Source organism: Ranitomeya imitator, chromosome 3, assembly GCF_032444005.1.
Source record: "Ranitomeya imitator isolate aRanImi1 chromosome 3, aRanImi1.pri, whole genome shotgun sequence".
NCBI lineage: Eukaryota > Metazoa > Chordata > Amphibia > Anura > Dendrobatidae > Ranitomeya > Ranitomeya imitator.
Window position 1 is genome coordinate 474,176,551 of NC_091284.1, and position 16,634 is coordinate 474,193,184.

General features: G+C 41.9%; 1 protein-coding gene across 4 annotated transcripts in view; it reads right to left on the reverse strand.

Annotated features, from left to right (window-relative positions):
* Nucleotides 1-16,634, reverse strand: part of CRACDL (CRACD like) — a 171,080-nt gene that overhangs the window by 111,247 nt on the left and 43,199 nt on the right. The window contains exon 1 of one of the 4 annotated variants that reach the window (XM_069757507.1): nucleotides 4,924-4,950. The exons of the other annotated variants lie outside the window; for them this stretch is intronic. The gene's annotated coding sequence lies outside the window, so the exon portion shown is untranslated. Of the gene's footprint in view, nucleotides 1-4,923; nucleotides 4,951-16,634 lie in introns of those variants that run through there. 4 annotated transcript variants of the gene reach the window in all.

Below are 16,634 nucleotides of genomic sequence, written 5' to 3' on the forward strand. Positions count from 1 at the left end.
CCAATTCCAGGTATGACATTTTGATTTGGAAGCTGTGCTGTAAACCTGCAACAAATGGTCAAAGGAGCTTTCAATGGAAGAGAAACAGGCAAAAAAAATAAAAAATCCATCAGAGAGATAGCATATTAATGTTCGGAGTTGGGCAAATCGACAGTTTGGCACATTCTGCAAAAAAGTGGGAACTCAAAAAGGCCTGGACATCCACTGAAGACGGCAGAAGAGGATGATTGCAGAATTTTTCCCATGGTGAAGAAAAACCCCTCCATAACATCCTGTACCAGAATGATGGGAAGAAGAAAGTAGGCTCATGATCCAAAGCATACCACATCATCTGTAAAACACGGCGGAGGCAGTGTGATGGCTTGGGCATGCATGACATCCAATAGCACTGGATCACTAGTGTTTATTGATGATGTGACTAAAGACTGAAGCAGCCAAATTAATTTAGAAGTGTACATACACTTTTATTTATGATAAAGTTAATTTGTTAATTAAACCTGAAAGTCTACACTTCAATTTCATCTCAGTTGTTTCATTTTAAATAAAAAATAGTGGCATGCAGAGCTCAAATCATGAATATTTGGTCAGTGTTCAAATATTTATGGAGCTAACTATATGTACCGTAGTTTTCTCTTAAACAAAAATAAAATAGAAAAAAGCCACATGCCTTTACCAAAATGGTGTTCCTTAGCCGGCCCCTATATTGTACAGTATATGCCTGTGATAGCCCCTGATTGGCTGTGCTATACCATTCGTTCTAATTGCTGAAGGTCATTAATGGGAAGCCTGCGCTGAGGCGCCTAACGCCATTGGCCCACTCCATGAGTGTACAGAATGTATGAAATGGCGCTTTGTATTGCATTTAATTTTTTTTTTTTTTTAAATCCTCACTCAAAAAACTAAACATATGAACAGCATGCAATTTTTCCATAGAAATGAATATGAAGAATCTTTTGAGTAAATGTGAGTTATTTTTTCTAGCAGTTTTAGAAGCGGCCCCACTCAAAATATGCTGGAAGAAGATGAAAGGGTGAACATACTCTTATATCAGATCTGGTCCCAGTGCAGCCCTTGGCCACATCCGCCTGTTTGGCTATATCTGTCTGGCTCCAGGACTTGGACAGCCGAAGGGCTGGTAACAATGGAGTACCATACCACGCGCCCACCCCCTGACCAGTGTCTCGAATTCAACCTGCTTCTATCACTGCCTTCTAATGAGGATTCATTTGAAGATTTTTACAGAAGCTGCAGGAAGGTGCTACTGTCATTCACCATGCTTCTATCACCGACTCCTGATGATGTCTCACTTGATAGAAAGACATAGTGGTGATAGTAGCAAAGTGACTGAAGCAAGACCTTGGGTGGCGGCCAATGAAGATGCAGGAACGGCGGGCCTAGATGATGCAGGGGCCACTTCTCTATCATCCCCTGAAACAGTGAAACAGGACATCATCAGGGACATCAGCGACACATCTGTGGTAGGTGCTGCCTTATGTGGGGAGTGATAGAAGCTGTGGAACAGTAATGGCAGGACCATCTTCCTGTGATGATCCATTTGAGACTCCCTTAAAATAAAGCATTCACAGGAAGTAAAATAAAAAAACAGATATAATGATTCGCTGTAAAGGGAGAATGGTTGGGAATTTTATAATGTAGCAAATTACAAAAGCAGTAAGGGGTGAAAGATAGATATTTATAAAATGCACTATAGGTATCAAACCATCCCTTTAAGCCCTGGTGATTCCTGTACAGGAAAAAACAGTACTGGTGAGATCCGTGGTCCGAGTGATTCCCGTATATACACATGTGACATCCGTGTGACATCATTGTGTCCGTTTGCTGTTAGTGTGTCTGTTTCACATCCGTGTGCCATCCATGTGACACGTACTGGCGTCTGTGAAAAACAGTACAGTTCACGCTATCCCAGGCGCCGGTCGCTGAAGCAGATCTGTCACGTTGTGACAGTCTTCAGGAAGGAAGAGGGGCCTCAAACTGTCCCTGGAGCTGGGACCCTAACTAGCCCTGTCCGGGGGGTACTCTTAAAGGTAGAGAGGCCTGAGTCTCCGACCTCACTATGCCCCTGTAAAAACCCTAATATGTCGCCTCCCCCACCCCATGAGGTATGGGACAAAAATGAAAGGTAATTCAGGCACAAAGACAAAACAGGGATAACAGAAATCCTCTATCATACAAAAGCACTAGCCAACAATAGGGAGGAGGAGAGGGACAGGGAGGAATAAATTAAATGGGAAAAGTGAACAGGAGATAAACATACATGTACAACAGCAAACCACAAAACACCACAAAACCAACTTGAACCTTCAGCTACTTAGTGTTAGCACACAGCACAGGAAGACAAATCTCCAATAACAACAATGAACTCCTATTCAGCACAGTGTCTCCTAAGAGCAAGGAAGCAGAGCTTTCACCAGGACAGAGAGGGCCTGGCCAGGTTTTATAGGAAGAGTTAGGGTATGTGCACACAGTGCGGATTTGCCTGGGGATCCGCAGCGGATTGGCCAATGCGGATTTGCCGCAGTTTTCCATCAGGTTTACAGTTCCATGTAAACCTATGGAAAGCCAAATCCGCAGTGCCCATGGTACGGAAAATACCGTGCGGAAAAGCTGCGTTGCATTTTCCGCAGCATGTCAATTCTTTGTACGGATTCCGCAGCATTTTACACCTGCTCCTCAATAGGAATCCGCAGGTGTAAACCACAGGTGAAATCCGCACAAAAAATGCAGGAAATCCACGGTAAAGCGCAGTGGGTTTTACCTTCGGATTTTTCAAAAACGGTGCGGAAAAATCCGCACACGAATCCGCAATGTGAGCACATAGCCTTAAGGACCAGTTCAGAAGCAGCTGAAATGGAGCTGCATGTTTCTGACCAGCATAGAAAGGGTCGTTAACCTCTTCATTACCAAAGGAAACCAAATCAATTTAATATGGGATCCAAATACACAGTCTAAATGGAAGGTCTGTGTTTCACAATGCACAGTGATCTTCTACAATCAGGTCTCCCAGGTTGCCATGAAAAGCTCTCATCATTGTCTCCTGGTCGCACTGAGATCAGATGTTAATAACTCCACTGTTGAGAACTGCACATCTGTTTCTATGGCAGGCTTAGCTACTTTGCCATCTACTGTACATTGCGCCACTGAGTCTTGTGATTGGTGGCAAGGTGATGTCAACAGATCAGCCCATTAACAAATAACAGAGCCGCGGTGGAGACCATAGCTTGACCCAAGGAGGGCTAGTTACAGTTTACTTTCTACCTTTGCAACTTCATGATACTATAACATTTTTAAAAGACAACTCTTTTAAATGGAGTAAAATTACATGAAAAATATTTCTGAAATGTAATATATCCAGTATACTTGACAAGCCTTCTACAATTGTAATTTCCATTTTATTCCGGAAATACAGTATAATTTTTTACATCCTTAACAACTCTCTAGGATTTTGTAGTCACTCTTTTACTTGGCTAATAAAAAGAAATTGGAATGTACAGTAGTTTTGGGATGTCAGCCAAAATCTAGACCTTCAAAGATTTAAAATGTGCCGGCCCTCAATTCATCCCTAATCCTGGCCCAGTTTTCCCAAACCATTACAAAAGAGGCTTACCAAAGCAAAATCTCAGCTGACACATGACTCTAAATAGGCTGGTGTACAGTGTCCAGGGAAAACTATCATACTTCACATTTATGTACAATTCAAAGATCTCAAGCAGTAAAAAGAAGTAACATACAGACTTCGGGCACGTTCCTCTAGGAAATTGGACATTACTTTACAATAGAAACTGAAGAAAAAGCTAAAAAGGTGCCCAGTTGTCTTTTTGAGCATTTTGTCACCATTTTTACTTGTTTTATTTTTTTAATGGATTAAAAAAAAACTTCAGAAAATGTGAATAAAAAATGGGCAATAAATACTGAAAAAAAAAATGGTAACAAAAATGTTGAAAAAGCTCTCAGATGACCAAAAATACTTAAAAAAAAAGCTTCAGGCTTACTAAACTCCAGAGAAAAGGTACAACTCTTGAAGCGTGAAAAACTGATATTTTATTACCTCTATAGAAAGACGCAGTGTGAACATATCCTAAGTATATAGAGCTGTTTTGTAACATCACCTTATGTTCTAGTACGCAAGGCCCACAAGATATGCCTATAAGGACCCTCAAGGAGAACTGGTAATCTCCCTACATTAATGTCATGGCAGTCTCCTTAGAGTGCAATGGAGGGTTGACCAGGGACGTTATAGAGCCAAGTGAGCTGCACTTCATAATCTCAAAAATCCTGAATTCAGCCACATGTATGAGGCCTAAACAGGAGTTTATCTTCCTATAAAAAAGCAATATTTGCAGTAGTAGAGCATACCACGTATTTGCAAACGTACAATAACTGTACATATATAAATATAGCTTTCTAAAATTACGGAATTAAATCTGTTGGTTAATAATTGCTCCTTATTTCTGACTCTTTCAGTATGAGACTCAAATGGGTCCATATTGTAATAGTGTGAATGAGGCGTAAAATTAATATCTATGGTCAGCATTGTGAAAACCAGGAGATGCACAACCTAATGCCTGGGGTCCACATGTGGTAATGCTGTTCTGTGCAGCCCCCAACTATCAGGACACCAGAAGGCTTTACATAGGATAGTTTAGAGACATAGAGAGATGTAGGAAAAGAACCAGGCGAAGCGGCTGCTGAGTTCTGCATAGCACAGGCCGCAGGCAGGACGATTATGATTTACAGATCTTCTCTGTGAATACTTGTGTCATGTTCTGTCCCCCCAAACCCTACAGTGGGCATAACACAGTTTTCTACTTTAAAAGCGTACTTCCATCTGAGACATTTAAGGCATATCCACATAAAATACCATAAAACTCCTATAAATAATATGAATAGGAGTCTTCTGATCACCTCTTCAGCACTCCAAAGATGATAATGGGAGTTAGCCATGCACATATGCAACTCCTTCCATCACAGTTTATGGCAGTTATGAAATGCTTTGGTGTTTCTATAACTTCTATAACCTACAATGGAGAGAAAATAGAGATAATCAATATTTTGCTCTGTCCAGGCCTGGTATCGAGACTGGTTCTCTATGGTAGTCTATCTTCACTTCTGTGCCGGACAACCTTGATCTGGTATCCTGGGAACATCTGTAACTTTGTAGGCCCTCTGACGTCATGACATCACGAGGCCTAGTCACTAGGCGAGCGTGAATTGACTTCCTCCTCTTTAAGAGAGACACACATTTGCCCGGCCTCCATTTTCCTGGAATTCCAAACAGAGGACCAGGGGACCCAACTTCTACAGATAGCGAAGAAACCACCTAAATACTTTTATAACATATGATACCAATCTATCCTACCATATTGCAAATGGCAATATCCATATATGTTTTTTTTCTGATCCTAGGGGTGGTATAATGTGACAATGTGTTGTGCATCCCTGACATATTAAGTACTAGGCTACAACATGGGACTGACCCTGGAGAATGAGGACAATTAGTACCTACATCTATATTTAAATATTTGTAATAGCAGTTTTATTGCTCATGAACCATTTTTAATTTCCTATTTTGTAACATGAGAAGACCTCATGGAAATATCACATGGAGACAGGGATATAATAACACACTGCTATGTAGTCATGCTAGCCTAATCCCCAGAGGCAAAGTACAATGACATTGCTTTTTACTTTAAGCTTCCATTACCTTATTCCCTTGGTGACAAGACTAAACACTGCGTGGCGCAATACAAGCTAGCCATGTTATGATACGGCACATCTACAATATTTCAGGGTATCACTAGACAGAGCATGTAAAAATTGGAAAAAGAGAGAACTAAGACTGTAGACTAAAAGTAATTGGCAAAATACTCATCTGGCTGATAAAATTAGTAAGAATAGGAAATTACTGTAATTTACTGTCCAAAGAGACTGGATAACAACAACTTTAAAATCTATAATGCAAAAGAATACAAATTATAATTTTTCTTTTATTTCAAATGGGCTTATTACTTACAGTATATTAAACTGGGCTAAGCCATATCCATTCAAACAAAATACACCATATTGTGATTATGGCCATTTCTCAAAACTATAAAAAATACACATAAATAACCATATAAATTTAGGCTTGGGCTACAAAGTGACTATGAATGTGACACAGCTCGTACGGCCATAGAGAACTCTCTTTAACTGCTACATCACAGAACAATGTAAGTACATGGGTCTGCAATGCGACCCATAGTGTACTGAGGAAAGTATTGGTTGGATTTTTTGCGACTTGCTTGTCAAGGTAGGTAAAGAGTCGCAATGCAACCCCATTCATTTGCATTGTGCTGCAATGTAGCAGCTACACATAGCTATCCTTGACAATACGAAATGTGCCACGGACAAAGTTGCTGTGTAGACCAAAGGTTCTTCAAGAATGTAATATAATGGCCCCTGCCAAGTAACTCAAACAGCAACCCATCCATGCCCATGTGTCTGGAGGGGTTGCAGTCTTAAGAAACACAGCTCCTGAGACCTGTTTCTCAATGAGATAAGAACAGTATTGTAAGCACACAGGAATCGAGAAGGGCTGTGATATCAGAAGAAATATATTTTCTTGGTTGGTTGAACACAAAGGATTTTTTCTCTAGGCTGAGTCCTTTGTGCACAGTCAGTCGAGAAGATTTATCTCCTCTCCTGTTACAGCCCTTCTCCATCACTTCACCAGTATGTGTGTTTACAATACAATTTATCTGTCAGTTGAGACAGAGGTCTCAAGAACGTGCCTCTTGAGAATACAAACCAGTTTGAATTATGTGACGGGCATTTTATCACATTCTTGGAGAACCCTTTTATGGTGTGGGCATCTGTTTAATGTCTTTCTATCTGATACTTATGGCCTAAATTTTTAAAGATTCTATTACCTCTGTGTGGCCTAATAGAGTACATACAGTGCCTTGCAAAAGTATTCGGCTCCCTGGAACTTTTCAACCGTTTCCCACATATAATGCTTCAAACATAAAGATACCAAATGTAAATTTTTTGTGAAGAATCAACAATAAGTGGAACACAATTGTGAAGTTGAATGAAATTTATTGGTTATTTTAAATTTTTGTGGAAATTCAAAAACTGAAAAGTGGGGCGTGCAATATTATTGTGCATCCTGAAAAAACCACATCACTAGTTTTAAGAGAGTCCTGTATTTCAGCTGATGTTATTTGTGAGTTTTTCTTTGCATCCCAAACAATTTTCCTGGCAGATGTGGATGACATTTTTGTTGGTGTACCTGACCATGGTTTTCTTTTTTACAGTGCCCCTGATTGTCCATTTGTTATTCATAGTTTGAAAGTTTTGGTGCTGTCATTCATATTCTCTGAAAAAAGTCCAAGAAAGCAAAAATTCTGCTGGCGTATGTAAACTTTTGAGCACAACTGTAGAAAGGGAGTATCTAAAACAGAGAAAGTCTTATATTATGTCCATCATTTGTCTTTCATTTCATTGATGATGAAAGAGATATACAAACACTGATCAGCCTTGATATGAAACCACTGACATGTGAACTAGATAACACTGATCAATGTGTTATAATGGTACCTGTCAAGGTGTTGGATACAATAAGCAGCAAGTGAGCAGTCAGTTCTTATATAAAGTGGTTCAATTGTAGTTTATGTATTGGATGAAGGAAAAACAGGCAGATGTAACAATGTAACAGAGTTGATCATAAGGGGCAAATTGTGATTTAAATATGACTGGGTCAGCGCCTCTACAAAACAGTAAGTCTTGTGAGGTGCTTTTAGAATAGAGTGATTAGTACCTACTTAAAGTGATACACAAGGTGAACCAGCAATATAAAAAGGAGTGCACAAGGCAAATTGATGCCTAAGGGAGCAAAGGAACAACAGTAGCACAAATTACTTTAACAGTTAATGTTGGCTTACACAGAAATCTGTCCAAACACCTCTAACGGAATATGAGCATCAGAATGGATCCAGGAAGCCATGAAAAAAGATGACTTTGTCAAATGAATAATGTTTTCTTCTACATTATGTGGACTCTGCATCTGCATCACTAATCTGGTGATGAGACGATACTAGGATAAATATGGGGAGAACGCAAATCAGATGAGGCAGTGTGATGCCCTGGGCAAAGTTCTGCTGGGAAACCTTAAGTGCCAGAATTCATGTAGATCTTACTTTGAAACAGAAAATCTACCTAAACAATTTTGCAGTAAATTACATCCCTTCATTATTATTATTATTATTATTATTATTATTATTATTATTTATTATCATAGCACCATTTATTCCATGGCGCTTTTCATGACAATGGTATTAGATAACTCTAAGGGAAGAGTCCCTTTTAAGAAGTACAATAATAATCTATGCTATGTTGCAAATTTTGTTTGAGTGTTCAGCAATGACTTGAGGAACATGACAAAGAGTTCAAGGTGTTGACTTGGCCTAATGTTCCCCAATCAAGCATCTGTGGCATGTGCTAGAAAAACAAGTTAATCAAAGGACACCCAGTGCTGCAACAGGATCTTCTTGGAGTGAAATACTATAGGATAATGACAGAGGTATTGGGGAGTTTATGCCTTAACAGGTCAGAGCTGATTTGGTGGCCCAAGGAGATCAAGAGAACATTAGAAAGGTGGTCTTTATATTAAGATTAATCAGTAGATATGTTTTATACAGTAATATACTGATTATTGTTCTGGCTCTGGGCACAGCTGAAGGCATCCTGAAAAGAAAAGACTGGTGACTGAGAAGTCACCTGGAGTTTCTTCTGATGACAAAACTCTAATAAGTTACACAAAAACAGCGCCGGGAAACCTGAACGTGACACTGCTAGGAAAGTTACTGTAAATGTTAGCATATATTACCTGACATGGAATAAACCTGTTTAGTTCACCCCGAGGCGAAGTGAAAAGACTGAAGCCAATTCAGCTGCTGGGTGTAAAGTCTGTGGGATTTGATCTCCAGATTCTGTGAAGCAGAATGGAATGTCTGATTGTATTGTTTTCCTTGTCACACTGGAGGCTGGAACAGGAAACAAACATCCAGCAGCAAAAACCTGTATTCTTCACTGCTCATGGGCACGGGGTTGTTAAATGGGTTCTATGTCTTTGCATAAAGAGAACTCATGTAAGATATCTGGTATATATGTAGCACTCAAACGTAAAATCTATTTCTACTCCAGAGATCAAATCAGAAAATGAAGGGGGGCATCACACACAGTGGGGCATAGTTATCAAAACTATCTAAAACTCTTAGATCGTGCAAAATTAGACTCGGCAGACTTAGAACACTGGCACAACAAGTTGTACAGTTACGTCCTATTACGTCCTAATGCGAGTTCACAAGATGAACCTACTTTTTTCTCGGCAAATGATGGTGATATTCAGCAATCATCTGCCTTTAACACCCGTGTTAGTCTCTGACAGCAGCATTTACAGCGCGCTAGCAGGGAGCCTGCAAACTGTCAGCAATGAGAATCTGAGCAATAGGACCTCAATTTATTGCTCACATGAGGATGCCATGACACTCATCTGAGTCCTCCTTTGTTTTTTATTGAGAATTTCAGATATCCAAGTCTGTCACTAAGTTTTTCCTTAAAAGTCGATAAGAGTGCATATCCATGTGCTTTATACTCCCACTGACGGAACCAAGAAAACCCGACAACGAGTTTATAGATCACATAACGATAAAAACAGCACAACACCCTGAAGAGTTCTGTTGCCCTTTGTTTTAGTGATTTGTACAGGTCCTAACTCATGGAACTGGCTTGTCCGGCTGTACTCAGCCTCTGCCTTCATCGACCAATTCTCCACCTTGCTTCTTCACTTTCTCTCTGCTGATATCCCCACCATCATCATGGGTGACTTTAATATCCCTACTGACACCCGCCAGCCAGCAGCCTCCAAGCTCCTGGCCCTTACTTCATCCTTTGGACTCACTCAGTGGTCCTCCACAGCCACCCACACAGACGGACATACACTAGACCTCTTCTTCACCTGCATCTGTTCCTTATCTAATCTCACAACCTCTCCATTCCCCCTATCTGACCATCATCTACTCACCTTCTCATCCTTGTCCTCCTCACCTGTCCTCCATGTCCAGCCATTACCACATCCTTGCAGAAACCTCGCACACCTAGACATTCACAGACTCTCAGACTCTAATCCACCCCTGTCCTCCATATCTTCACTCCACGACACGGGCAGCACCACCGCTTTCTATAACACCATCCTCACATCAGCCATAGACTCAGTCACTCCTCTCATGCATGGCAAAGTTTGACAAATCAATAGGCAACCCTGGCATAACAATCTCACCAAAAAACTTCGACAAGCATCTAGGGACGCAAAGCAGTGTTGGAAGAAAACACGCCTGCCAGACAACTTCACTGCTTTCAAACAAGCTACACTTGCCTTCAAATTAGCCCTCACCTCTGCTAAACAGACTTATTTCACAAACCTTGTATCTTCATTATCCTACAACCCAAAACAACTGTTCAGCACATTTAACTCTTTCCTCCGCCCACCACTGCCACCTCCAACTCCCCTCATCTTTTCCGAGGACTTTGCCACCTACTTCAAAAACAAGATCAACCAAACAAGGCAAACCGTTACTGTTCCATCACCCTAACCACTCCATATACCAGACCTCTGCCCTTCCCTAATAACCTCCCTCTCCAACATCACTGTAAGAAGAGCTTACTCACCTTTCCAAATCACACCTCACCACCTGTGCACTTGACCTCATCCCTTCCCACCTGCTCCCCAACCTCACTAACATGCTCATTCCAGACCTAACCCATCTCTTCAACCTATCGCTATCTTCTAGTACCTTCCTCTCTGCCTTCAAACATGCCACCATCACACCCATCCTCAAAAAAACTAACCTTGACCCAACTGCTATGCCCAGCTATCGCCCCATATCACTGCTCCCATTTGCTTCAAAACTCCTTGAGCAGCATGTCCATGCTCAACTTCCCTCCCACCTCTTATCTAACTCTCTCCTTGACAAACTCCAATCTGGCTTCTGCCCCCACCACTCCACCGAAACTGCCCTGACAGAAATTACTAATGACTTACTCACAGCCAAAGCTAACAGGCAGTTCTCCATCCTCCTCCTTCTCGACTTGTCCTCTGCCTTCGATACAGTCGACCACTGCCTACTGCTACAGATTCTTCCCTTGGCATCAAAGACCTTGCCCTGTCCTGGATTGCCTCATACCTTTCCGACCGCACATTTAGCGTTTCCCACTCCCACACTACCTCCTCATCCCGCCCTCTCTCTGTTGGAGTCCCTCAAGGCTCTGTCCTAGGGCCCCTACTTTTTCCATCTATACCCTTGGCCTAGGACAACTCATAAAGTCCCATGGCTTCCTGTACCACCTGAATGCGGACGACACTCAGATCTACCTCTCTGGCCCAGATATCACCTCTCTGCTGTCCAGAATCCCAGAGTGTCTGTCAGCCATATCCCCCTTCTTCACTGCTCGTTTCCTAAAACTCAATGCAGACAAAACCGAACGCATCATCTTTCCCCATCTCGCGTATCCGCACTAACCTGATCTATCTATTATGGTAAACGGCATAACGCTCTCTCCCGCAACTGAAATCCGCTGCCTTGGGGTAACTCTCAACTCTGCCCTGTCCTTCAAACTGCACGTCCAAACTCTTGCCACCTTCTGTCACCTCCAACTCAAAAATATTGCCAGAATCCATCCCTTCCTCAGCCCACAATCTATCAAAACTCTTGTGCATACCCTCATCTCCTGCCTCGATTACTGCAACACCCTCCTCTGTGGCCTGCCCACTACCTCTCTTGCACCACTCCAGTCTGTCCTCAACTCTGCTGCCTGGCTAATCCACCTCTCTCCTCGCTACTCCCCTGCTTCTTCCCTCTGCAAATCCCTCCACTGGCTCCCAATTCCCCAACGAATCCAGTTCAAACTACTAACACTGATGTACAAAGCCATCCACAAGCTGTCCCCTCCCTATATCTCTGAACTAATCTCTGAATATCTTCCCTCACGTAATCTCCGATCCTCCCAAGACCTCCTACTTTCCTCCACACTTATTCGTTCCTCACACAACTGCCTCCAAGATTTCTCCTGAATATCCCAAATCCTCTGGAATTCCACACCTCAACACGTCCGATTATCCACCACCCTCTGAACCTTCAGATGGAACCTGAAAACCCATCTCTTCAGGAAAGCCTACAGCCTGCAATAACCATTCTGCCGCCTCACCACCATCCGAGCTGCTGCCTCACCACCTCCCGAGCTGCCGCCTCACCACCACCAGAGCTGCCACCTCACGACCACCAGAGCTGTCGCCTCACCACTACCAGAGCTGCCGCCTCACCACCACCAGAGCTGCCGCACCCCCGACGTTCTGTCTCATCCCCATTTCCCCATAGAATGTAAGTCCGCAAGGACAGGGTCTTCTCCCCTCTGTATCAGTCTGTCATTGTAAATTTGTTTACTGTAAACGATATCTATAACTCTGTACGTAACCCCTTTCTCATGTACAGCACCATGGAATTAATGGTGCTATATAAATAATAATAATAATAATAATAATAATAATATCAGTAAGCTAAGGTCATAATAAATAATAAAGATTTTTAGAATGTTATGTCTGTTTTATTTTTAAAGTGATCAAGATTTATTTTCATAAGACCTTGTCTCCCCTTTAGTGAGGTTTTTAACCAACACTAAAACACTGCCATCCTACTGATCATACAGCTACATCCTTCATAGTAACTGCATTGCTAAAAAGCAGGTTCTTGTAGTTTTCTTATTGAGTGGCAATGACGTGTTAATAGGACAGAAGAAACATTATGACACCGATCCACACCCATTGTGTAATTAAAGCAGACAAAACCGAGCGTAATATGACTTCAACACCTGTATGCTATAGATCTGTAACCTGCCCTTACCAATCCTTTATTGAATCTAGGGAGGGTAGTAAAAGGAATTAAGTGAGATATGTGACATGCCAGTTTATGCTACTGAATGAATTCTGAGAGTAAAACTTTCGTAGCTACTTGAGAGAGGGTTCATAGGTCATAGGTGACTAAGGGCACTGACATGCCAGAAATGTGTCAGTTGTTTTTAACCTTCACCTTTTTATGTTTAGAAAATTAAATAAAGTATTTTCTTACAACATCTGGATGGCTGTGCTCACACACTCCTCTTTCCTTCCTTGTGCCCTTACTGGCAAGCCTAGCAGTGGAGTACTTTGATGCACGTGATGCAGAACTGTCTTTCATACAAATCATGGTCTTCTTGAAAGATTCAGACTTTTCCTATACCATTAATCAATGAAAATGTCTTCTAAATACTGACAGTAGGTTTAGGAGATGATTTTGAGTCAGTCTTCAAAAAGGTCAAAATAATCTCAACTTTAAAGGGAACCTGTCACCCCGAAAATCGTGGGTGAGGTAAGCCCACCGGCATCAGGGGCTTATCTACAGCATTCTGTAATGCTGTAGATAAGCCCCCGATGTTACCTGAAAGAGGAGAAAAAGACGTTAGATTATACTCACCCAGGGGCGGTCCCGCTGCTGGCCAGGTCGGATGGGTGTCTCTGGTCCGCTGCGGCGCCTCCCATCTTCATTACAAGATGTCCTCTTCTGGTCTTCAGCCCCGGCTCCGGCGCAGGAGTACTTTGCTCTGCCCTCTTGAGGGCAGAGGATAGTACTGCAGTGCGCAGGCGCCGGAAAGGTCAGAGGCCCGGCGCCTGCGCACTGCAGTACTTTGTCTGCCCTCAACAGGGCAGAGCAAAGTACGCCTGCGCCGGAGCCGTGGCTGAAGACCAGAAGAGGACGTCTTGTAACGAAGATGGGAGGAGCCGCAGCGGACCGGAGACACCCATCCGACCTGACCAGCAGCGGGACCGTTCCTGGGTGAGTATAATCTAACGTCTTTTTCTCCTCTTTCAGGTAACATCGGGGGCTTATCTACAGCATTACAGAATGCTGTAGATAAGCCCCTGATGCCGGTGGGCTTACCTCACCCACAATTTTCGGGGTGACAGGTTCCCTTTAATAATAACAGCCCATAGCAGTACCCCACCGTCATCTTGCTGGGGTCTGAGTCGAAGTGGAGGTCTGTGGCCATTACTTATCCAATCACGGGTTCATCAATCTGGCCTGTCAAGAGTGACTCTCATTTCGTTAATCCATAAAACTTTTTTTACAAATGTCTTCAAATATTTCTTGGCCCAGTCTAGATGTTTTAACTTTTGTGTCTTGTTCAGTGGTTGTCGGTTTCAGCCTTCCTTACCTTGGCCATGTCTCTGAGCATTGAACACCTTGTACTTCTGGGCACACCAGGAAGGTTCAAGTTCTGGAATATGACAGCACTGGGGGATAATGGGTTCCTGGTCGCTTCACGTTTGATTCCTCTCAAATCTATGGCAGTTGATGTGCATCTTTTTTTCGCAACATGTTTTCGTTTTGACTATTTGCAACAAAACTTTTGATTGTTCTGTGATCACGACCCAACAACTCAGCAATTTGAAGAGTGCTGCACCCTCCGGAGAGACGTTTAACAATTTTTGACTTTTCAGAGTCAGTTAAATCTCTTTTTGGCCTATTGGGCCTGAGGGAAACCAGCTGCCTAATAATTATGCACCCCTGATAAAAGTTGTTGATATCCTTAGGCCTTACCCTCCCTCATTACACAAATACACATCACCTGATCTGCTTTATCCAATAAGCATTCAAGTTTATACAGCTTGGCACTGGAAAATCTGCAGAACAATGATGATAAGGTCAAAATACTCACTTGCCTAATAATTGTGCAAACAGAGCATATGCTTGGTTTGACATGTGAATTTGGGTTGACAGACTCCCTTCGAGCTTGAGTCAATGTATTGTTCATGTAATACAGTACAGGACAAGAGCTTTTGACTGAAAACATTTTTTTTTGTTACCTATGCTCTAAGACATGTGGATACTAAGCAAAGGATCTCGTAATCAGATAAAAGAAATAAAATAATATTTTTAAAAGCAAGGCTGATTTTCCGAAACATGCAAGGTCATTCTTATCTCATAGGAAATGCATTACATTCATCAGTGTGGCTTCTGATTGGATGATGTTACACTAGATGCTTTAACTTAACAGAAAAACATCTCTCACAAATTGACAATAGCTTAAATTTCCAGAAGATAATCTGACCCAGTGCAATTTGCTTACATTACACTAAACACACTACCAGGGACAATTAGTAATGAAACCCCTAAGGAACACACAACATGAATGCAGGTACTTCTCACAATACATAGAAAACATTAAAAATAGTTTGACGAAAACAGTGAGCAACATACATTCGCATTGTGAGCACCTGTCCTTCTACATTTGATTTCTATGTGAAACCTAATGTAGAAAACTGATGATGTACGGAGACTGATTTGCATCCATGTTTACATAGCCATTGCCAAGTGTCCTTTGTTAGGCATTCTATATTGTTATTTTCATAACACAAATTGTGGCATAGATTTATTTAAAGAGTGTTTATCAGTAGCTCTGACATCTCAAAAATGACCACAGCGCTTCAAAATGGCATCCAGCCAGACCACTAGAGCTATCACTCAAGAGGAGAGGGAACAGTAAGTGCAGAAAGCCCAGGACTCTGCACATGAAGTGATTCCCGATGGGGCACTTGATCACGCAAGTAGCATGGTCATCAACCTAGATATGTTTAAGCCTTACCCCTCACCAATACCCATACATGTCTGTTTATGTAGAGCTTTGCTTGTCTCATATTATTGTAGAAGGATTTTGGAAAACTGCAAAGCTTCCCTGATCTCACAGGACATGATCCGATCCATTCCTTGGCAATAAATATTCAGATCATGAATGGAGCCATAATACAGTTTGGAACAGGATTTCTGATCTCACAAGGAGGGATATAATCCCATCATTGTCACTAAATATACACTCATGCCAAAGTGATGCAAAAACAGAACTGCCCACATACTCCGATCATCGTCCATCCACATCATCAATACCGAAGACAGCTATAGTGGCCCATAACACAGCCATCAAACTCCCCTTATAAAAGAGGTAGCAATGCTACTCACTTGGGAGCGATCTGAGGTATTATAGGAACCATTTTTATTTAAAGTCCGGCTGGTTTATTTCAGTCCTCATAAACCACATCACAGGAAACTCAAATACAGCCCTTTTCCAGCACAAAGTAAATGAGAAAGCAACAAGTCCATACAACTGTGCTGGTTATCCCGCCTAGCTTAGGTTCCAGCTTTTTAGCAAAGGCATTCAATCCAGGAGTTCTGCACACCTTCATATACAAAGCCAAGTGTGAGACAAACAGCTCTCAATTTACAAAGTGAACCACACCCAGGGGTGGAGATATGGTGAGCAGCCATCTCTCCCAACTTTTCAGCTTCTCACAATCAATATGTCATGGCTGATTAACTCATTTCAGTCCTGTATGTACTAAAGCATTACTCCAGGTTTAGCTCCCATCTACTAGGTGTCCAATAGCCATCTTACATAAAGTAGATCAATCCAGGGGTAACATCCTACATTCTTGTCATATGAAACCTTGAGAATATTAATTTGTTGTGAGTCAATACTGATGTGAAACAGGC